Genomic DNA, 24,694 nt, shown 5'->3' with positions numbered 1-24,694 from the left:
TACTATGTTTGAGATAACCAAATCAACTTCTTTGATCTGTCTCTCTCAATGCGCATACCAAGTATATGACTTGCCTCACCCATGTCTTTCATGTCAAACGATTTTGCCATCTTTGACTTCAAAGCTGAAATTTCTTCCAAGTGCTTGCCAGCAATCAACATGTCATCCACATACAAAATAAGGATCAGCCAACTGCCATCCTTAGCCTTCTTTGTATATAGACAGTGATCGAGCTCACTACGTTTGTAGCCTTGAGAAAGCATAAACTTGTGGAATTTATGGTACCATGCCCTCGGTGATTGTTTTAAGCCATAAAGACTCTTTAACAACTGGCATACCCAATCTTCCTTGCCTTTCTCAACAAACCCTTCTGGCTGCTGCATGTAAATTTCCACATCTAAATCACCATGCAAGAACGTTGTCTTGACATCCATTTGGTGCAACACCAAATCTAATATGGCAACCAATGCAAGAAAGCATCTCAATGTAGTCATCTTGACCACCGGAGAGAAGACTTCATCAAAGTCAATGCCTTGTTCTTGCTTAAAGCCCTTGGCAACAAGCCTTGCTTTGTACTTTGGCTGACTATCATGAGCGGTGATTTTATACCTGTAAACCCATTTACAAGGTAGAGCCTTTTTGCCCCGTGGTAATTTAACTAGCTTCCATGTCTGGTTTTTATGCAGAGCTGTCATCTCTGACTGCATGGCCAATTGCCAATTCCTGGAGTCCTTCATTTGCACTGCTTCCTTGTAACATGAAGGCTCATTGCAATCAGTCAACATGACATAGTTCATAGATGGAACAAACCTATCACGAGGTCGCGTGACACGTCCAGATCTACGCACAATAGGTGGCTCAGGCTCAGCCACAACCTGTGGTTCCACTCTATCCTGTCCTTGCTCCTCTTGAGCCCTGACATTTTGTCTTGCACGTGCAGGTCCATCTTCTTGGAAGACAACTCTTAGAATCTCCTCAACCCTCTCTGGTTTAGAATGATATTTGGATTCATTAAAGTGAACATCATTGCTGCGGACAACCTTTCTGGATTCGGGATCCCAAAGTCTGTACTCCATCTCACCAGAATTACCATAGCCTAGAAAGATGCACTTTCTACTCTTTGGCTCAAGTTTGTTCCTAAATTCCTTTGGAACGTGAGTATATGCCTCACAGCCAAAGACTCTGAGATGCTTGTATGAGGGCATTTTGCCTGACCATACCATCTCTGGCACTGAATCCTTCTTCAAAACCTTGCTAGGAGATCTATTTACAAGATGAACAGCTGTTGATACAGCTTCAGCCCAAAACCCATTTGGCAGTTGTGCATTAGACAACATACTTCTGACCTTCTCTTGTATGGTCCTATTCATCCTCTCAGCAACACCATTTTGAGGAGGATTGTAAGGAGCAGTAAGTTCACGTTTTATACCTTTTGACTCACAAAAGTCCTGAAAGGCCTTTGAAACATACTCTCCACCATTGTCAGTGCGTAAGCATTTAAGCTTCTTGCCACTCTGATTCTCCACAAGTGTCACAAACGTTTTGAAAATACTAAACGCTTCACCCTTGTGCTTGAGAAAGTAAACCCATACATTCCTCGAGTAATCATCTATAAATGTCATAAAGTAAGAAGCTCCCCCTAGAGATAGGTTAGGCATAGGTCCACACAAATCACTATGAACAAGTGCCAACTGTGTATCTCTTCTACTGCTTCTATGCTTATGTGGCTGTTGTGTTTGCTTACCATACAGACAATGTTCACAGAATTCAAAATCATTAAATGAAAAGCCAGGCAAATAACCAGAACGAGACAAGATTTCCATTCCCTTCTTGGACATATGTCCTAACCGGCTATGCCACAAAGAAACGTTCGGCTGCTCGGTTACATTGATTACATTTTTAGAGACATTTGATACATAAATCATGTAAAGTCCTCCAGACTTTACTCCATGTGCTACTGTCATAGAACCCTTGGGTATCTTCCACATGAGTGGTGACGTAGCCAGCATCATCAAGTAAACCTGTGCTGATCAAGATCTTTGTAATTGCGGGAACATGTCTCACATTCTTCAGGGTGAAAGAAGAGCCATTCTGAAACTTCAATTGAACATCTCCAACACCTAAGATCTCACATGTCTGCCCATTGCCTAGCCGAACATGATCTTTAGTGGTCAAATAAGAAGTAAAACACTCCTTGTTTGGAGACACATGAAGTGATGCCCCTGAGTCTATAATCCAGTCACTCAGTGCATTTCCATCAGATGCTGTAAGAAGAGCTGAGTCCATTGTATTCTTCAAGAAGTAGATGTCTCCTGACACTAGACTGTCATCCTCTGCAACAGTGTTTATCACATTTATTTCTTGAATCTTCACTGAGGACTTGTTCTTCTCACCATGGTCTTCAGCTTTTTCTTTGCCTTTTTCTGCTTTCCATTCTCTGTAGTCTCTTTTCATGTGACCCTTCTTGCCACAATGGTAGCATTCTATGTCACTCTTGCCTTTAGCACTGCGGGACTTGCTACGAGACTGATTCCTCTTTCCACCTTTGTACTTTTCTTTGGTCCTTCCCCTGACAACTAAGGCTGTTCCTTTGCCTTTGTCCATTGTATTTCTATTGGTTTCTTCAGTAAGCAGACTTCCTTCTACACCTGCTATGTTCAAACCATCTGGAGGTGTAGAATTACTCAAAGCTGTGCGAAAAGTGTCCCAACTTTCCAACAATGTGATCAACAGGAACATAGCTCTAACAGGTTCATCAAACTTGACACCTTGAGCTGACAACTGACTATAGATTGTGTTGAATTCATTCAGATGATTGGACATAGGTGTCCCTTCTTTCATCTTCAAGTCAACAAGCTTCTTAAGCGAGTATACCTGTGAAGCTGCACTCTGCTTCTCATAAAGATCACTCAGCTTTAACCATGCTTGATAAGCCGACATCTCGTCTGCTACATTGAAGTAAACGCTTTCTGCCAAAGTCAGCATAATGGTAGAAAGTGCCAATTCATCCATTTCGCTCCATTCATCTTCGTCCATATCTTCTGGTTTTATCCCTTTGAGCTTTATAGGTTTTATCTGCTTCTTTTGTACCAACACGTTCCAAATCTGCTTCTTCCACAATGGGAAATTGGTTCCATCCAGCTTCTTGATATTGTAAAGAGCAGTGTCCTGTGATCCAGCCATAGCTACGCTTCACAGTGGTTTTCTTTCCTGGGAAAAATTCGGCAGAGTTTCCCCTGTATACTGACCTCTGAACCAATATCAACCTGTCAAATGAACCAAAAAGGCTTCAGATTCTGCATAAATTTCGGCAGAGTCTCCTTTGTAAAATGGCTCTGGTGTACTAAAAAACAGACCAAAAAACAGCTCAAAAACACTGTCTCTTTGACACTGTAAGCTACGAGTAAACCTGTCCCGCACCTGTACTGTCTCTGACTGTCCTGTCACTGTCCTGTAAGCATAGACTGCGACAATGCCTCAACGGCAGTAAAGCAAAGATGCAATCCCAACTGTCTAACTCACAGTTAATACATCCTAGCTGCCTATCTAAGGGTGCTCGAGGGATTGCTCCAAGACCTGTATCACCGAAAGGATCTCAACATTCGAGAATCCCCCAGCTCAATAAAACCTCACTCGACCCTCAACAAAGGCTGCAGTAAATCTGACAGTACATAGACTTCCCACAAAGTCATACATCCATAAATTTCCCACTCTATGCTGTAACCGCTGCAGCTGTTGTTTGCTGCGTGACTCACAGCCAGCAAACCCTCAACAGACATACATCATCTCTGACAATACATCCCATGTGGAAGTACCTGCAATGTCAGGATGAAATCTGGAATATCAAGCAGCAAACACAAGCTACCTGATGAACTAGTGGATGTCGCCTACAGTCTGTGTGTAGATGCGCCCGTGTCGTATGTGACACGCCTCCAAGAATTGTGAGCCGTCCTTCGATGTGTAGACAGCCACAAATCAACACTCTGGGAGTGTCGATATCCTCAGAACCTGTAGTCGTAGGCCGAAAACCCCAAATTTGCAGAGTCGGATCTGCACCCGCCGAGACCACGTAGTCGAAAATGATTTGCGCAGACCTTTGTCGAAGCCGAACGGTGGCCGAGATGACCTCAGAATGAAATTCTGAGAACACCAAGTCCTTCGGGCTCTTCCACAGGATTTGGGGCCATGTCTTCGCCTGTCGAATTTCACTCCAATATGAGCTGGTGACTCTAGCCTCCTGTAGTGCTGCCCCGAGCCTCGATCTGAGCTCTGATACCAGTTGAAGGAGTACGAGCGGAAGTGAGACGCGAGAGAGAGTGCGAGAAGAAGAGCACGACGATATGGTGAACTCGCTCTATTGTAATGTGTAGAGCATAGTGAGTTCTTATTAGGTTTTTACAAAAGAATATGTGTACATACCTGGCGGCCCGCCCACTTACCTGGGCGACCACATTGGGCTTTATACCCCAACATGAAAAGCATTTGTATATTTCTTCTAATATCTCAGCTATACCCTACCATATATAAATTATTATATTCTTTTCGCATTTATTTAATAATATAACCCGTCAATAATGCATACCTTCTTGGATATATACAAGAGGGAAGTGCCTACTACAAGAATTTATGAAAAGGAAGATCCAAAGCTTCTTGGACCATCCCAATTTGAAAATCCTGACCTAAGGGCTTGGAGAAAAGGCCAAAACCAAGTCAAGCTCTTTTAGTAGGCCAATTTTTCCTTTTGAAGCATGTCAATCCGAGTTACAGGGAAAAGAGTGAAAAATCCTCTCACAACTACACTGCAAGAAGAGATGGTAAACAGGTGAATCAAGTGAAAAGAGGTAATCTTGGTCTTTTTCCATACAATAAGATATTTGGAGGATAAAAGACACAAGCATGTGAATGTGACACCTCAAAGATGCCTTGAAGGACAAGACACACAAGTTGGGACCCCCTGTTGGAGCCACACAGAAGATGCCTATGTGTGGCCCATATACATCATGCACCCACATGGAGCCTCAACGACCAAAAATGCTGAATTTCATGATATTTTGAGTCCTAATATTTCCCATTTTAAGAAATATCCAAAGAACATTTGATTTGGGCTAACTCTTTAGCCTAATCAAGTGATTATGTAAAACATGGCTCCCTCACCTATAAAAAGGGAAACCTTCTCTTCATTGGGGCAAGTTATGAGTGAGCGAGAATAGCTCAATTCCATTGTGACACACTCATCTTAGTGCCACACTTTCTCTTGAAGAAAGACTAAAGTCTTGCCTCATCTTCTCTCTCCATTAAGGTGGTGGCGATTGCTCTCATGTATTCAAGCAGCAACCTTGTCAATGTAATGGGTACAACCTTCTTGCGGGAAACAATTATGTGCACAAGTTTAGTAACCATATCTTCATCTTCCACAAATATCTCTCTCTCTTAAGGTTCTCATTCTCTTCCACAAACTCTAGAATCTCCTTGCTACATGTACTTCTCTCCCCGCAGTATCGTTATTGCCTAAGGGCAACAATAGGGCTTGGGAGAGAAACTCTCTTCTTCTTCTCCTTTTACTTCTTTCACACCTTTATCTTTGAACATACTAAGTATATCATTGTTGAATAACCATAATCCACATAGAGGTAATTTCTTTCAATTCCATTCAGTGCAATCTATTAGGGTCAACATTTGGAGTAGTCAAAAGATTCACTTTCAGCAACGCATAGTGTTTCTATTTGGTCCTGAAAGGCTCAACGAAATAATTCTCTCACTAGATCCCATCATACTACCTATTATTGGCTATGACTTCTCTTTTGATGTGAATGTGGTTATTTTATTATGAATCAAGAGGATTTGTACTCACAACTAATCCCAATCGCTAGACAAAACATATACATTATAGTAGGCACAAAGCTACAGTTCCAAAGAGCAATCCGTAGCTTATTTGGACAACAAAGATTAAATATAATTAACTCATCCATTAACCCTTTTATCCTACCCATGATACGATATGATCGTAATCTTGATGTTTTCATTTTTGTTTTGTTCTGACTATCTTTCATGAGTTCTCTCCATCACGTGTGTGTTTGTAAGCAAAAGAGGGCGGCTTCTTTGGCTACATTTCTTCTTTAGATTTAGAAGCTTTGATATCTACATCTTAGCTCCTTCTCATAACCCTTGAGCTTCCTCACAAACTCTCACAGCAAGAGGCCCGCTGCATTCCTGGCGAGACCGCCAATTTCTTGACAGCGTACGGTCCGGTTTTGTGAGCTCCATCTACGAGCTTCATCTGGTGATTCGATGAGCATACGTTGTTCGATTTTGCATTGGAGCATATCCACGCGTTCGCATTGAGTAGAGCTACACATTAGGTACTTTAGTTTTTGGAAATGGTGACCTGTAAGTTTTGCCTAGACATCCTACGTGATTTTGCACCAGGTGTTTTGGGTTAGGGTTTTGGTTCATAGACCTTAGGGAGAACGACCTATTGGTGTTAGTAGGGTCTCCTTCAAGTTCTGTGGCGTTTTGAGATTGTTTGATGGGTATTCGGTGTTGAGATGTCGAGGTCTACATCTTGAGTTAGCATCCACTACGGGTCTTGGCCGCTTACGGCATTTACTCACTGGCGCGTTAGGTGATCAACACGGAGGATCTCTGCCCTTATAGTGCCAGCCTAGTATGCTTCTAGTGAGTTTACACTTAGTGACCGCATGTACATATGTGCTACTTTTCAGTTTTAGCACTTAGTCATTTTGTACTCTCTTTTCTGTGAGAAGAAGAAGAAGCTTTCCATCTCTGTGTGGTGTGTGCTTGTCTTGTGTAGCTCTCTTGCATCCTCTTTCTTTACATGGTATCAGAGCCTGGTGCAGGCAAGAGAGGCTAAGAGAGCAAGAGCATCACAATCCCTTCGTTCGCAATCCACGACCAGATGTCGAAGGCGCCCCGCACAGCGGAATTTTTTTTTTGGGGTTTTTCGTACAAGTTTCTGAACAGGTCTCCAAAGCAGTACACAGAGATTTACTGTACAAGTACAGTGGTTGTATGTACGCTTGATTGTGGACACTCGTTGAGTGTAGAAAGCGTTACAGGTACCACGATAGCAGGTTCAGCAGATTTGCAGGTTTTTGCAGATTGCAGCTATTTTGTCTTAGTGCTTCAAGATGTCTGATGGTTCCAGTCAGATTGTCACTGAGAAGCTTGAGAAAAATAACTACCCTGCATGGAAGTTCAGAATAACAAATTTCCTAAAAGGAAAAGGTTATTGGGACTATGTAGAAGGAGCAATGACAAGGAACCAGAGATTCCCGAGGCAAATGCTACAACAGAACAAAGGAAAGCTTTGAGGGACTCGCAACAAGGCCAGAGCAAAGTGATGTATTGGCTTTCTATGAGCATCACAGATGGCATGATGGGCTATCTACAGGATGCTGAAACCCCCGCCATTGCATGGAAAAACTTAGGTAGAGTGTTCGAGGTGAACACCAAGGCCAGGAAGCTTCAACTAAAGTCAGAGCTAAATCAGGTTAAGAGGAACAACCTCTCCATCAATGATTATGCTTTGAAGATCAAGAGTATCATTGAGGCTCTTGGATCTATTAAAGTTTCAGTGGAAGACGATGACATTGTCCGTGCATGCTTGGATGGCCTAGGAGATGAGTATGTACATTTCAGGTCTTCCATGAATACAAGAGACGACATCCCCGTGTTGCAAGATTTGATTTCTATGCTTATTCTTGAGGAGAAGAACCTTGGTCTTGACACATCTTCTTCTCGTGGCAGAAATAGGTATGAACAGGCCTTCTATTCTAACTCCAACAGAGGTAGAGGTAGAGGCCGTGGTCGAGGCCCAAGTGGTTGCAGGGGCCAATTTCAAGAAGGTCAATCAAATCAAAACAATACAGGTGATAGGGGAAACCAATCTCAAGGCAGGGGGAGTCAAAGAGGTCGTGGTGCAGGATTAAGCAGGCAGCAACATACTGCAGCTAGCAGAGAATGTTGGACTTGTGGTGAAAGAGGTCACATGTCACGTGACTGTCCAAAGGGAAAAGCAAGTGGAAAGAGAGAACATAGCAAACTATGCATCTACTAGCAGAGATGCAGATGACAACAAAAACGAGTGCATGTTTGTTATGCAACATGTAATGAATACAATGACTACAGAGAATTCCACCCAAGATGATGTTTGGTATGTGGATTCAGGTGCCTCTAATCACATGAAGTCTCGTGGAGAGTGGTTTAAAGATATGCGCAAACCAGATGTGTCAGGCTATGTGCAGACAGGAGATGACACAGCTCACCCCATTGCTCATGTAGGGGACATACCTCTAAATACGAAGAGTGGGAAATCAAAGTACTTAGCAGATGTACTTCATGTCCCAAACATTACAAAGAATCTTGTTTTTGTTGGATAAATGGTTGAGCAGGGTTTGCAGGTTCGCTTCAATCCAAATGGCTGTTCTGTAGAAGATTTCCAGAATGACTGTAAGCTGATCACAGAGGGCAAATGTGTGGGCAAAATGTTTACGTTGAATGTAGACATGCCTGAGGTAAAAGCTGCATTATTTGCACAGGGCACAAGTGTTGTGGCTGATGTTGACATTTGGCACAAACGCATTGGCCATGTCAATGAGCAGAGATTGCGCAGCATGCAATCAAAACAGATTGTAAAAGGTTTGCCCAAATTCAAGGTCGATGGTATGCATAAAGTGTGTGCAGCATGCCAGTTTGGAAAACAGTCAAAGGGCTCATTTCCACATGAGCGCAATGTATGTAAAAAGCCACTTGAGGTGGTGCACATAGATGTTTGGGGTCCAACCGATACTGCAAGTATACATGGTTGCAGGTATTATGTCTCTTTCATTGATGACCATACAAGGAAAGTATGGGTCTACTTCATGCATAACAAAAGTGAAGTGTTTGGTCACTTTTAGTACTTCAAAGTCATGATTGAGAAGGAGACAGATATGCAAATCAAGACATTGAGGTCAGATGGAGGGGGAGAGTACTTCTCCAACGATTTTTTAGATTTTCTATAAATGCATGGTATACGCAGGCAGTTTACATGCAGATATACTCCACAGCAGAATGGGGTCGCAGAAAGGAAAAACAGGCACATTGCAGAGGTTGCACGTGCATTGATGAATAAGAAGAACATGCCTCATCATTTTTAGGCTGAAGCTGTAAATATAGCTGTGTACATTATGAATAGGACACCTACAGCTGCGGTGCATGATGTAACGCCTGAGGAAAAGTTTACAGGTACAAAGCTTGATTTGGCACACTTGAAAGTGTTTGGCTGCATAGCTTACGTGCATGTACTAGATGAGTTGCGTAGGAAATTGGATCCTAAAGCAGAGAAATGTATTCTTGTGGGATATTCCCTTGAACAAAAGGGGTACAGGTGCTACAATCCTACTACACGAGAAGTACGAGTGAGCAGAGATGTAGTCTTTGATGAGATGAGTAGCTGGTACAGTAATGCACATGGCACTATTGGGGCTGATGTAAAAGATGATATGGTTGTACAAAATGTGAGGCCACAGTCACAGGTTTTGAGTCGACCACAAGAGTCCTCTTCTCGTGGCTCTGTTGAGAATCCATGGAATGGTAGACTACGTACTCAGGTTACTCCACCAGCAGGTACAGGGAATGTATCACGAAAAGGAAAGGAAAAGGTAGATGAACCTCCCTTTATGGCTGATGCATCATCAGGGTTTTCACATGTAGACATGGATTCAGATGGTTCTGAACAAAGTCTTGATGAGGAATTTGGAATTCCGGCTGTCAGGACACCTGGTGTAAGGAAAGTACAAGAAGATGCTAGAGGGCAAAGGAGTGACGCAGGACCGCGCAGATCTAACACAGTCAGAAATCCAGCTCAGAAATTGACTTATGAAGGGTATCTAGCACATCACCAAGCCTACATGGCTAAGGTGATACAGGATGTGGAGCCCACATGTTTTGAGGATGCAGTTGGAAATGTGCATTGGGATGATGCAATGAATGAAGAGATGGCTGCATTGGAAGCAAACGACACATGGGAGTTGGTGCCATTGCCAAGTGGCAAGAAAGCTATTGGCTGTAAATGGGTGTATAAAACTAAGCATAAGGCTGATGGTAACATTGAGCGTCACAAGGCAAGGCTGGTCGCAAAGGGTTATGCACAGACGTATGGCATAGACTATGAGGAGACCTTTGCTCCAGTGGCAAAGATGACGACTGTGAGAGCTGTCATAGCAGTGGCTGCATCTAGAGGATGGATTATGCATCAAATGGATGTAAAGAATGCCTTCTTGAATGGTGAGTTGCAAGAGGAGGTGTATATGGATCAGCCACCTGGTTATGTCGATCCAGGTTACCCAGATTATGTATGCAGACTTCTCAAAGCTTTGTATGGTTTGAAGCAGGGCTCTAGAGCATGGTATGACAGGATTGCCAAGTATCTTGTCAGTATTGGTTTTAGGAGAGCTCATGCTCATCATTCAGTCTATGTACGTGAGAGTGATGTGGGGATTGTGGTCATTACCATATACGTAGATGACCTTATTATTGTGGGTGACAATGCTATGGAGATTGACCATGTGAAGGGTCTTCTCAAAGAGGAGTTTGAAATGAAAGATTTGGGCGAGTTGCGCTACTTTCTTGGCATTGAGGTGATCAGGACTCTAGAGGGTGTATGGTTGTCACAGAGACAATATGCTTTAGACATGTTGTCAAAGTATGGTATGGCTGATTATAAGCCAATTTCTATTCCCTTGGATGTGAATGCAAAGCTGAGTGCAGAGAAGGGTGATGTTGTTGAGGATGTCAATATGTACAAGAAGATTGTGGGTAGTCTAATCTACTTGACTATCACCAGGCCAGACTTGAGCTACACAGTAGGCTTGGAGAGTCAGTTCATGCAGCTTCCAAGGAAACCACATTTGGATGGAGTACGACGCACACTTCGGTATGTGCAAGGGACTCTTGACTACGCATTGTTCTATGCAGCAGATGCGCCATTAGCATTGTATGGGTATACAGATGCAGATTGGGCAGGTAGCATTGTTGATAGGAGATCTACGAGTGGCTTCATGTTCTCTTTTGGAAGTGCTGCTGTTACTTGGAGTAGCAAAAAGCAGCCTACGGTTGCTTTATTGAGCACAGAGGCCGAGTACAGAGGTGCAGCAGTTGCGGCGTGCGAGCTAGCTTGGCTACGCACATTACTTGAGGACTTGGGAGTGCATGTGGACCAACAGATTATCATCCATTGTGACAACCTCAGCAGCATGCAGTTGGCTAGGAACCTAGTGTTCCATGCCAGGACCAAGCACATAGAGGTCCATTACCACTACGTTCGAGAGCGAGTGTTGGCGGGCGACATTGACTTAGTCTACGTCAGCACAGAGGAGCAGATAGAGGATATCTTTACCAAGGCCCTCGGAGCTGAGAAGCTTCGACGTTTTCGGACTATGCTTGGACTCTGCGACATGCAGAGCTAGAGGGGGAGTGTTGAGATGTCGAGCTCTACATCTTGAGTTGGCATCCACTACGGGTCTTGGCCGCTTATGGCATTTACTCACTGGCGCGTTAGGTGACCAACACGGAGGATCTCTGCCCTGATAGTGCCAGCCTAGTATGCTTCTAGTGAGTTCACACTTAGTGACCGCATGTACATATGTGCTACTTTTCAGTTTTAGCACTTAGTCATTTTGTACTCTCTTTTCTGTGAGAAGAAGAAGAAGCTTTCCATCTCTGTGTGGTGTGTGCTTGTCTTGTGTAGCTCTCTTGCATCCTCATTCTTTAAATTTGGCTCTAGAAAGCGTTGTAAGAAGTTTCCTTCTATGTACTCTTGAAGGCTATAGTTTAGACATTGGGTAGAGACCTCTGTAAGAATTAGTTAGGAGTCGGTAGAGTGTAGGTTGACACCCTATGCTTGCTTCCATGCGCCTGCGGGTCGAGCTTCGTCCTTAGCTGACAAATCTTGTTAGGTGAGTTCTCGCTGTGCTGATGTCCATCGCGGCGTATCCGTCCAACAGAGTGTGTGACCCGTGTGTGTGTGTGTGTGTGTGGTGAGAATAAGAGGGAGAAAAAGCGGTCCTGTGAACTGCACCTGCGTGGGCTTGAACCGGGAGCGAGCAAGAGAGAGAGAGAGAGAGAGAGAGAGAGAGAGAGAGAGAGAGAGAGAGAGAGAGAGAGAGAGAGAGAGAGAGAGAGAGAGAGAGAGAGAGAGAGAGAGAGAGAGAGAGAGAGAGAGAGAGAGAGCTTGGGCAAGCTCATGGCAGACAGAGAGCGAGGGAAGGGGGGGGGGGTAAGGTCAACGGGATGGGGGGGTGGCGATGAGCAGCGGGCCAGGGAGAGACTGAAGGGGTGAGGGGTGTGTGGGTGAGAGAGTAAGGGGGTGTGTGTGTGGTTGTAGAGAGAGAGAGAGAGAGAAAATATTGTTATGCATGGTGGGTTCCTACACCGGGGGGGGGGAGAGAGAGAGAGAGAGAGAGAGAGAGAGAGAGAGAGAGAGAGAGAGAGAGAGAGAGAGAGAGAGAGAGAGAGAGAGTGGGAGGGGGGGAAAGAGAAAGAGGGTATGTGGGGGTGAATTAAGAGAGAGAGGGAGAGTTTTATTCTATTCCATGCCTGCGGGGCCGCTTACTCGGAGGGAGAGAGAGTGAGCAAATCAATGGTGGAAGGGATACTGAGAGAGAGAGATAGTGAGGAAAAGAGAGAGAACGGCGGCCCGCCGGTGGGAAGAAACCAAGAGGGCAAGAGAGGTAGAGGAAAGTGAGGTCCAAGGAGTGTGGACGAGAAGGAAGAGGGAGGGGTGAGGTATGGCGGCCCGCCAATGGAAGAAAGAGGAGGTAAGAGAGAGAGGATTAAAAAAAATATGGAAGTGTGTGTGTATAAATAATGCAAGAGAGAGAGAGAGAACTCTTGTCCATGCATGGCGGCCCGCTCGTGGAATATAGACAATGGCAGTGTTTTTTACGTGCCCATTGGGCCAGGAAATGCAGAACCAGGGTAAGTGAGAGAGAGAGAGAGTTTTTGCAGAATGGGGTTGATGAGCGAGGCCATGAGGGTGATAAGGCTGGCCAAGTGAGGGGGCCATGTGACATGGCCATGCCAGTAAAAGCTAGGGCCGTGAGGTTGACCAGGGCATTGCCGAGCCCTCCGACGGTGTCGCCAAGGCTTAGGACAGAGAAAATTTAATATTTTTTTCTTTTTTTCCTTGATTTCTTAAAATCAGCTATCATTAGCCCTCCCCTTTTGGCTAGAGGCATGTCTCTAGCCCTGACTTTGATTTCTTCTTCAGCTGATCTGTAGGAGCCGATATCGAGTTGCCTTCTGAACTAGCCATTCCATTTGGCCATTGGTGAGATTTATGGGATATTCATGAATCTGCAACAGGTCCGGGTGATAGCCTGTTCCTTGGAATAGTGTCGAGCGATTGATTAAATGGGAAGCCCATGGCTTCCAGAACTTTGTGCCAGTGTCCTCCTGGATCCCAAGTGAAGAATAGGATCATTATCTGCAGCGTCCGAACAATAAAATTTGCATGCCAAATAGGACCAAATTTGTAACCACCAATAGCGAGAGGAGAAATGAGCATCTTGACTCTTGTAAAGGCATAACTAAAAATTATGATTCCAAAGAATGTGCCAAGAATCCACCATATATGGCCGCCTTGTTGGTGTGGTGAGCTCTAGTTGTCTTCAAACTCTTGCTTACTTCCACAACTGGAAAAAACATCAAGCATATCATGCTCCCCTTGGGTGTACTTAAACATGTCAGCTATCTTTTTTGATGTTGATAGTAAGCCACATACCTTGCGGCTTAAATACAAGCGTAATCCACTTACCTCTCTCCAAAGAGAGGATGCACTATTTGTAAAAAATTGCACCAAATTGGGGAGGAGTCCTTCATTCTTGCATTCTATCAGCCTTTTATCTATCCATGGCTCCTTAACTCTTATCTCCATGCTGATCTTACCTCTATATGTTCTAGCGGTTAACCATAACCATAAGTCTGATGCATCCCATTCAAACACAATGCTGTGTTGTGGAGGATTATGGAACACCCTTAAAAGGTTGGCAGCATATTGATCATCAAACTTACTCTGAACATCCTCACATAAACTGGAGGCATTATCCATCTCCAAGTTTATAACACCTTTCAGTAGACTAGAGGCATTACCCATCTCTAAGTCTATGACACTACAAAATTAAGTCTTGCTCGACTGCCAAGCCTCTGGAATAATATCCAGCTCCAAACCTTCATTCATACTTACCTCTTCGTCATAGTCCCCTGGTGAACTTCCTTGATGCAAGATTGCTTCAGCTTGCTACATTGTTCTTGGTCCATTATGGAGCACATGCTTCTATTTTCAAAGCCCTCCCCTTTGCTTGATACGTTGTCCATCTTCTGCAATGCCTTGCTAGTAGGCTGGTCTTCCTCTTCTCTTGTGTCTTCCATGCTCTTTGCATTCCTCTTACTTTGACGAGGCCTGATCAACACTTTACACCTTCTTACCCTTATTGCCCAATGCTGGCGATTGATGGCTTTGGTGTCTACTTCATCCAAGGTTAGAGATGTACTAGCATTTGCAACACAATTTTCTTGACTTACCTCGCTCATTGGGATAACATCTTTTGATTCTTTAACCTCTTGTTCCACTGCTTCAGTCCTTTGAACAGACTTCTCACTTGATCCTTCTTCTGCTATCTTTATCTTGACCTCTTTTGCAAGACCAATGACACTTGGTGTGCGGGTACCAATTGGTGGTGGGCATAGGATGAGTGTAAGTGGTGATTGTGGCAGTGGTTGCATCGGTGGATGTAGGAATTGAACTGGTGGGGCTAGATGTGGTTGCACGACTGATGGGCGGATTGGTGGTCTGGGCGGCGGTGGTCTCTCTAGTGGGTGACAGTTGGTTCCTCCTACCTCCTCTATTATAGTTTTGTTGCGGTTTGGAACAGTAGTACATACCGTGACCATCTTCTTCGCAGTTGTAGCAGTGATACTCCCTGTTTTGTCGTCGTGTTCTTCCCGGGTCTTGACCTCTTTCTTGATTCCTTCCTTGTTGTATCAAGTGGACATACAAATTCTGCAGTTGGTCAGTAATATGGGCCAACATGTCTTGTTGGTCATTTGTTACCCTAGGAGCCGGTGGTGGTGGAGGAATGGTGGTTTTCATGGTTGTTGGTCGATGCAATGTTCCTACTTCTGTTGACTCGATTTCTTTGGCTTTCATCAGCAGCTTCTTGTCCTTAAGGTGAGAAATATCGACGGCTAACTCATACGTAGCCGGGAATCTACCCTTCACCTTCTCCTTGAGAAGCGGCCATAAGCCATGCGTGAACCGGTCCTTTTTGAGGAAATCGGGTTCAGCTTCCCCTCTTGCCAGTGACTCAACCCACCTTCCCACAAATCCACAAATTTGGACTCATAGGTGGAATATTCTAAAAGACCTCCTACTTCAAGTCTCTCAACTTGTCCCATAGCTTCTCTGAAGTGGTACCTCCCCCAAAGGGCCTCTTAAAAGCAGTTTTTAAGGGGTCCAAGTCATCCTTAGTTGCTTGTGGAAGTGCGTTGTACCATGACCTAGCTTCTAGCTTCATAAGATGCTTAAAGATTCTAACCTAGAATTCATCTGTATCTTTGTTGCTTACTACACATGCTACTTCAAAGTCATCTAGGAAATCTGTTACCAAATCCTCCCCTTCTTTCCTTTCAATGTTGGAAATGCTACACTTGCCATGATTACTGGGGAAATTACAAACGTTTTTTTTATAACATTAATGACATTAGCGGCTCATAGCAGCTTTTTTACAGAGTTGGGTGGATAGATTAAAACATAATAAAGATGGAAACATTGAAGGAGTGGTGGTAATCCAATATGGGGAGAATGATAGGGTTTGGGGAGCTAAGGATTTCTCCTAGCACCGCAGCACCAAACAGATACACAATCTTCTGTTGGTAGAAGATTTTCCTATCTACATAAATATTCACATGCATGTGCTGCAGAAATCTAAACGGGAACGCTGTTGGCCCGTTTTCCATCATGCACAGAGGGTGGAACACTTACTTATACTCTTACGGTGCCGGTGTTGATGATTCGGCACATCCACAGGAGGTCATCTCCTTTCATAGGCTCCACTTTTCCTTCGTCGCTAAGCATGTACGGGGTGATGGCGATGCGTTTGACTACTCCTAGCCTTTTAGCTAGTAGCAGCTATAGGTAATTAGCGTAGTTGACGCGTTGCATGAACTCCACTCCATTCAGCTGTAACTCATCTCCAGCCCAATGGGTTTCATCCGTGGTGGAGAGCTTCTTCAGGATGAGCTGTAGGGGAGAGGAGGAAGACCCTCTACCCATCCTCCAAAACAACGAGAGCAGTAGCCGAACCACTCCTCCTTAGGTCATGGAAACCTTCTTACCACTTCTGCTTCAGGATTGTTGAAATGGACTGGGAGTACTTGCATGCGCTGTGCGAATCGATTGGCGACCTTTCGCCGCTTAGCCTCGGATGACCTTCTTTTTGGCAAACTGGGTATGACCCAGCTTTTCGAACTTGAAGCACTCGTGTGGCCAGATGCTTCTTCCTTTGGGGTCATGTGTTTCCAGACCGGTTTATCCCTTCCTTACCTTTGGCTCAAGCAGCCCCTTTTGGCCACTTTTGAGTAGAGGTTATACCTTTGCTTGCAGTTTCCTTAGGAAAGAGAGGCCTTACCGTTTTCTTTCCTCCCTTGATATGGACGACCTCTTTGCGGTGAATGTCGATGTAGATGATTTCAGCCCCTTCGCTACCTTCGTTTTGCTGGCACTCATTGACAATGTGCTTTTGTTGACAGCAGTGATGGCACTTCATAGACTTCCCTCGTGATGCGCTCAATTTGTGGTTAGAATGAGCAACACGAGATGGGGAGCTTACCTCTTGGATGTTTATGACGGTGTATTTTGGGAGCAACACTTCAATGAAGGCGGTCAGTGCTTCTTTAGTCTCCTCCTCCTCTGTTCTCCAGTTAGAGAATTCTTTCAGCCATTTGTCCATGATTGATGATGCGCGTTGTTCTCAGCATTGTAAACTGGAGGTTTCCGAGAAGCCCTCCTTAGTGGGGGCACCAAATGAAGAGCACAAAGTGCGACACGGACTCCGACGGCCTCGAAAATGCTAGGAGCCGATGCACGCCATGAGCCGGCCACGGTGAAGCGAACAGGGGGCACCACCTAGCTTTGAGCGACTAGGACGCAGACAACGATGATTGGAAATATCACGGACTCTACACACACACACACACACACACACACACACACACACACACACACACACACACACACACACATAGAGAGAGAGAGAGAGAGAGAGAGAGAGAGAGAGAGAGAGAGAGAGAGAGAGAGAGAAGAGAGAGAGCAGAGAGAGAATATGACAGGTGATGAAAACCCTCGGGGTGTGAGGGAAAACTATTTTCTTGCAATATTTACAACAACCTTATTTCCTGCGAGGTGGCAATCATGGTGATAGAGAGATAGAGGGAGAGATAGTGAGCCTACTAGTGCGTTCTCTAGAGATGACTCACTGACACGGAGACCTTGCTAGCATGAGTGTGTGTGTGTGTCCACCATTGGAGTCGAGATGTAGACATAGCTTCTTTACATAAGGCAAGTTTCCAAAGAAAATCGCTGCACTACGTCCCTCTCTCATGATGCAAATGTTGCCAATCCCTCCCACCAAAATACTACCAAGTGTTGACCTATGATGAAATTTCCCCCCCCCACCCCCCCCAATCTCTTGTCAATCTCCCAAATCAATCCCCCTAGATAGTGACCTCTCAGTGCCTTTTTATAGGTGCTGGCTGCTTTAAATTAGGGTAATCTGATTAGATTAGGGGATCTAATAAGGGGAGACAAATCAAGGCGGTGGGTCTTGGATGGTTGACCCTTGCTTTGTCTTGGGGAATATTATAAAGGAAAACTCCTAGGTGGGCCTTTGTGGCCATCACCTAGAGAGAGGTGATAATTTACAAATTGGGAATTTACAAAATTTGGTTTAAAACTGGGAAAAATGATGACAACCTACGGATTTTATTGAAGAGGACGTCGTGGATGCGATGCCGGTGAACGGCGGCCTATCTACTAGTGCGTCGTTGTAGCGCATTCGTCACTTTCGGGGTTGGCTGGTGGGGCATGCCTTGACGTCTTTTCCTGTTTCGGTGTCGGCGGCGTGCTACTTGGCCATCCTTTTCTTTGGCGTCGATGTCGATTATTCGTTTATTTTAAGTTTTTGGTGAGTACGTACATGCGTGCTGTGTTTTTTTCTGAATATGTGCGGGTGCGTGTGCCCTGTACTTGGGTATGTATGTGTATGTGCTTGTGATTGCGTATATGTATGGGTGTATGTATGTGGGGTTAAGTGAGTGTGTGTTTTTTTAATTTTATGAAAAGCGCTCTGAGTGTGTGTGCGCATTGCTCGGGATTGTGTGTGTATGTATGGAGCGGGTGTGTGTGAGTGTGAATGAGTGTGCGTGGGAACGAGGGAGTATATAGTTATTTATATATATATATATATATTTTCTTTTTTTTGGTTTCTTGCCGCGCAGAGAGAGGGAGGACGAGAATGGGAGATGGCGTGAGTGTGTGGGTGAGGGGGAATGGCGAGGGTCTGAGAGAGGGTGTGTGAGTGTGTGTCGTGTGTGTGTAGTGGGTGTGTATGTATGGGCCGAGAGCGCGCGATAGAGAGAGAGAGTGAGATGGTGCTCGCGAGGGGAGGGGAGTGTGTGAGGGGGTGTGTGTGTGTGTGGTGTGAATAAGAGGGAAAAAAAGAGGTCCTACGAACTGCGCCCGCGTGTGCTTGAACCGGGAGCCAGAGAGAGAGAGAGAGAGAGAGAGAGAGAGAGAGAGAGAGAGAGAGAGAGAGAGAGAGAGAGAGAGAGAGAGAGAGAGAGAGAGAGAGAGAGAGAGAGAGAGAGAGAGAGAGAGAGAGAGAGAGAGAGAGAGAGAGAGAGAGAGAGAGAGAGAGGGCTAGCTCATGGCCGACAAAGAGCGAGGGAAAGGGGGGGAAGGTCAACGGGATGGGGGGGTGGAGATGAGCAGCGGGCCAGGGAGAGATGAAGGGGTGAGGGGTGTGTGGGTGAGAGAGTAAGGGTGTGTGTGTGTGTGGTTGTAGAGAGATAGAGAGCGAGAAAATATTGTTATGCATGGCGGGTTCCTACACCGGGGGAAAGAGAGAGAGAGAGAGAGAGAGAGAGAGAGAGAGAGAGAGAGAGAGAGAGAGAGAGAGAGAGAGAGAGAGATAGATTTTATTATCGTCCTCGGAGGTCAAATATGACCTATGGGACCAAAGTTACATGTGATGTAGTAAGTGTACGGCTGATGAGTGACTCTCGATGCTCCAAAATTGTAGTGATGAGAGTCGCAATGGAGAGCCCACACTTTGGCTGGGAGAGGAAAGTGTGTAGGTCTAAGTTATGGCTGAAAATGTGAGAGAAGCAAGTTCGGATGTGATCAAAAGCTGAGCACTCTAGTAGTGTGTGGTACTCAGACTCTCGAACTTGCAGTGAGCATAATGTGCACAGTCGATTTGACTCTTCTCCATTGCCCCAACGCCCTATCTCGCATCGAAGGAAATGGGAGCTAAGCCGAATTGCTGCGATAGTGCGTATCGCGGACAAGGGAATAGGCTCAAGCATGTAAGTGTAAGTACGGTTTCCTCTCTCAGCGAAGAACATGGTTTTGTAGTTGGGGGCAATATAGGTGGTGTAATGTATGAAGCGTGACCCACCGGATTTCTCCCAAGCCGTAATACATTGGCGTTGTAGAAAAGCTTCATTCACTTGAGAGTCAATTGAAGCATCATGTAGCAAGTGTAATGCATCCCATCTCCCAAACCACTTCTTTATGTCTTGCATCCATCCCGTGCTCAAGATCTTGCTTTTATGCGTCTTTTGAACTTTTTTGCTTGCTTCCCATGCAATTGTAGGAATTCGATGTGAGGGGTTTTGACGCATCTTTATCATGTACTCCACAACCCTTTCCATGCCCATAACCTCAATTGGAAGAGATCCCGACTCAAGAAGTAGGAGCATATATGGTGTTTGTGTCTTAACTTGGAGAAAGTTTGTAAGAAAACGCTTTTGGACATTCTCAAACTCTTTCCAAGTAGACTTTGAGATGCTCCCACCCCACACTTCAACTCCATAAAGAAGAACCGGTGTCACCAATGCATCAAAAAGATACTTCTTGAGAACCCAACACTTGATGTTTCCCGCATTACACATGTTCTCAAATGCATAATATGCTCTCTTTCCCGCTTCCAAACGACGCATAGCACATTCATGCCACTTGTGATTGGATGGAACCTCAAGGCCAAGGTACTTAAAGCTCTCAACAACTTCAAGTGTCTCGTTGTTGTACACAATGCATGGCTTCTCCTTATGGTTGGTTTTCACAAGCATAACCTTTGTTTTGGATTCATTTACAATCAGCCCACTATGCAAGCAAAATTTCTCAAGGACAACCATAAGCTTTTGTGCATCTTCTAAAGTGTGTGCTAGAAGCACTACATCATCTGCATACAACAAAAGCATGATTACCGCATTGCAAATAGTGACCTCTTCAATGCCTTCTTCTTGCATAAAGTCAAGTACCATTTGTTCCAATTGATCGATGCATAAACCAAAGAGAGTTGGTGACAATGGACATCCTTGTTTAACCCCAATAGTGCTTACAAAAATTTCTGAAATTTCTCTTCCCATGCGCAATTGACAAATCACCTTCTCATAGATTCGAGAAACCGCAAGCATAAACTCACTTGGCACTTGGACTTCTTCCATCCTTCTCCACAAATTGTTACGTGGAATCATATCAAAGGCTTTCTTAAAGTCCACAAAACAACAATACAATCGCTTGTCTTTCAACCGACTTTCCTCCATGAGAACACGAAGAGTGACAAGATGATCAATGGTGCTATGGCATCGACGAAAACCCGCTTGTCCCTTTGTACGCTTGTCATTCTCTTCAGCCCAATCACTCAATTTCATCTCCATTATGCACCCAAATAACTTTTCCATAAGAGACCCAATCATTATAGTCCGGTAGTTGCTTACATTCTTTACATCCCCTCCTTTATGCAAAGGCTTAACCCAATTAGTACTCCAATCATAAGGCATACCATGTTGAAGTGCAAGGTTGAACATATCACACATCCACTCATGGGTAAAATCTCCCGTCCATTTGATCATCTCCGGCTTGATACCTTGAAGATCTCCCGCTTTGCGAGTGGCCAACTTTTCAAGCCCACCGCATACATCCTCAATAGTAAAAAAAGACGGCATACATGGGAGTGAACCATAAAATGGCATTTTTTCAGTATTTTCTTGCTCATATAATTGCCTAGAATGTGTGTACATATCCACTAGACTCAAGTTACCAAAATTCTCAACCCGCTTGCCTCTCAAGTTTCTCCAAAATCTTCCACATGCATGTGCCTTTTCTTGGACTTGAAATTCTTGTTGCTTTACTTCCCATCTTCTTATCTTCTTTTGAATCAATGCCTTGTATGTATGCAAATGACTTTGATAGTTGTCTTTGTCCATAGTTGCATCAAGCTTTATCAAGGACTTTCGAGCATCTTGACATTCTTTATCAAACCACCTTTTGCGTGATCTATCTTTGTTGATACCATGGAGATGCTTTATGGCAAAGCATTCTTCCGCACAAGAACAAATAGCTTTCTTGAAAGCTTCCCATTTAGTTTCCAATGGTGCATCACATTGAAGCTTTGTCATCCATAATTTTTGCTCAACCATTTCAATGTACATTGGTGCCCGTTTGAAATCCATACATAGTGATAACTTCTCTTTCCTTTGGCTGAGATTATCATGCTTAGTTGCTTCTCCACATGAAAGGTCAATACATAAGGTGCGATGGTCGGATTCCGGGGTCCATTGACCAAACATAAAACTCTTTATGCGATACATGATGGCTTCAGAGAGTAGCATATAGTCAATCACACTATCCCCATTATGTCTTCTACATGTAAATCCATTGGTTCCACTCCACAAAGATACACCATTGGCAATGAGCATACCCGTGCTATTACACATGTGTAAAAGTAACTTTCCATAGTGATCCGGCTCTTTCTCATCCATTGAAGTACGATCATACAAGTGAACTTCCTCCAACTCCCTTGAAATGTATGGCATATCAAATTGTTGAGTATCATGTTGCAATGTTTTTGTGCGAGCATTCATATCCCCAAATACAATAACATCACCTTCACCTTTGAAATAAGCAATGTGCTCTTCCAAATCAGAAAATGGTTGATCTCTATCCATGCAAGCATAAAAGAGAGAATCATGATGAGGAATGTAGCAACCGGCTACAAAAATGGGTGCTCTTTTTGGTGTCATAATTTTCAGCCATACATAACGTTTGTACTTGTCATCTTTCACAATTGATACAAAATCTTCCAATCCTTTCTTAACCATACATGCTAACCCTCCTTGTCCTCTTCGTTGCTTGAGATTCTTTGACCACATCAATGAATGTACATTGTAATCCTCCAAGCCGTTAATCCTTTGTGTATCATGCTCCCAAGTTTCAACAAGAAGTACAACATCGGCTTTGCTTGTTAGTTCATCAATGCCAACCCCCGCATTCCATGGGTATCCATTACAATTCCAAAAGCATATTTTCAATTGTAACTCGGTCTCATAGGTCACGCATCCCTATTTGCTTGAGAGACTTGCCTCCTCCTTGGGCACATTTTCTTCATGAGAGATTTCCTTGTTTTTATTATTCTTTTCCTCATATGCCTTGCGACGCATATTTTGTTGCTTAATAGTGCGATCTTCACATACAAAACATTTTGTATTCCTCAAATAGATCCAACTATTATCAAGGATAATCTTTCACTTGGTCTCATCCGGCATGGTGCATACAATTGGCCGTTCTCCCGAGCGAGGAGCTCCTTGCTTCCCCACTCTATGCGCTCCATAGACCATAACTCCGGACATGCCAAAGTGGGTTTTGAAGAAATCTTCAATAACAATGGCAAGAGAAGGAGGTGTCTCTAACTTCTCTTCGGGAATTCCACGAATAACAATGTTCTTGGAACGTCGCTCCCGTTCCTTCAACTCCTCCACATCTACATTCTCAACATTCTTTGTTTGAACCATAGCTTGCATGAGTGAGGAATTAGAAACCACATTGCAACCACATACATCAGCCCAAGACTTGTTTGTGCATACATTTTTCATGTCGCATACATCCCGGCTCATAGTGTCAAATTTCTCCTCTTTCAATACATGGTCATGCTCTACTTTGCTCATCCGCTCCTTCAAAGCATTCAAGTCCACAAGAGAGCGTTTACATTCCTTGACTTCCTCTTCAAGTTGCATCAAACGTGTTGTTTGCATCTCAAGTGTCCTCTTGAGATTCTCATTCTCAACCACAAGTACCCTTAGTGTGCCATTCTCCATTGCAAGTGCTCGTAAGTCTTTGCCTTGTTTGTTTACGGTCTCTTGCAATGATACCAAGTACGCCATGATCATGGTTTCCGATGTCGTTGGTTGGGTGGTTGTGTTGCTATCTCCACACTTAGGAGATTTTGGATCATTTTCCACAATGGTTGTGGACCTTGTTGAAGAAGAAGAACCCTTGCGAGTGCCGGAAGACATTGTATGTAAAATAGGAGATGAGAATCAATTTTGTTGAACCTGTTCACTTCGGAAATGCTGCTACAGAAACGCCTTCCATAACTCTATAAATTTCTGTCTTTACATCAATGCGTAGAGGACTTTGTGCTCTTCGATTGAGGCTATAGATCACCCAAATCGGAGTTCGGATGAAGAAGTTATGATCAAAAGAGTGGACTGCTGTCTACTAGGTCAAAAAACGGCTGCACTGAGAGAGAGAGAGAGAGAGAGAGAGAGAGAGAGAGAGAGAGAGAGAGAGAGAGAGAGAGAGAAAGAGAAAGAGGGTATGTGAGGGTGAATTAAGAGAGAGAGTTTTATTCTATTCCATGCCCGCGGGTCCGCTTACTCAGAGGGAGAGAGAGTGAGAAAATCGATGGTGGAAGGGATAGTGAGAGAGAGAGATAGTGAGGAAAAGAGAGAGAACGGCGGCCCGCCGGTGGGAAGAAAACAAGAGGGAGAGAGAGGTAGAGGAGAGCGAGGTCGAGGAAGTGTGGACGAGAAGGAAGTGGGAGGGGTGAGGTATGGCGGCCCGCCAATGGAAGAAAGACAGGTGAGGAGGTAAGAGAGAGAGGATTAAAAAAAATGCGAAAGTGTGTGTGATAAATAATGCAAGAGAGAGAGAGAAATCTTGTCCATGCATGGTGGCCCGCCCGTGGAATATAGACAATGGCAGTGTGTTTTTTATGTGCCCATTGGGCCAGGCAATGCAGAAGCAGAGTAAGTGTGTGTGTGTGTGTGTGTGTGTGTGTGAGAGAGAGAGAGAGAGAGAGAGAGAGAGAGCGAGAGAGAGAGAGAGAGAGAGAGAGAGAGAGAGAGAGAGAGAGAGAGAGAGAGAGAGAGAGAGAGAGTTGGCGGAGCTGAGCAGGAGAGAGAGAGAGGGCTCTGTCTTCTGGCGATAATGGAGAGATGTGGCCAAATTGGTGGCGTCCCGCCAGTGGTTAAGCCTAGAGGGGTGGTGAATGTTAAAAAAATTTATTTTTTATCATTTTTCCTTGGTAATGTGCTCTCCCCTTCTTGGGGTTGGTTCTTGCGGTCGCGGTTT

The sequence above is a fragment of the Adiantum capillus-veneris genome, chromosome 2 (genome assembly GCF_014529385.1).
Source record: "Adiantum capillus-veneris isolate H3 chromosome 2, ASM1452938v2, whole genome shotgun sequence".
Classification (NCBI taxonomy): domain Eukaryota; kingdom Viridiplantae; phylum Streptophyta; class Polypodiopsida; order Polypodiales; family Pteridaceae; genus Adiantum; species Adiantum capillus-veneris.
This window is presented reverse-complemented; position numbering follows the sequence as displayed.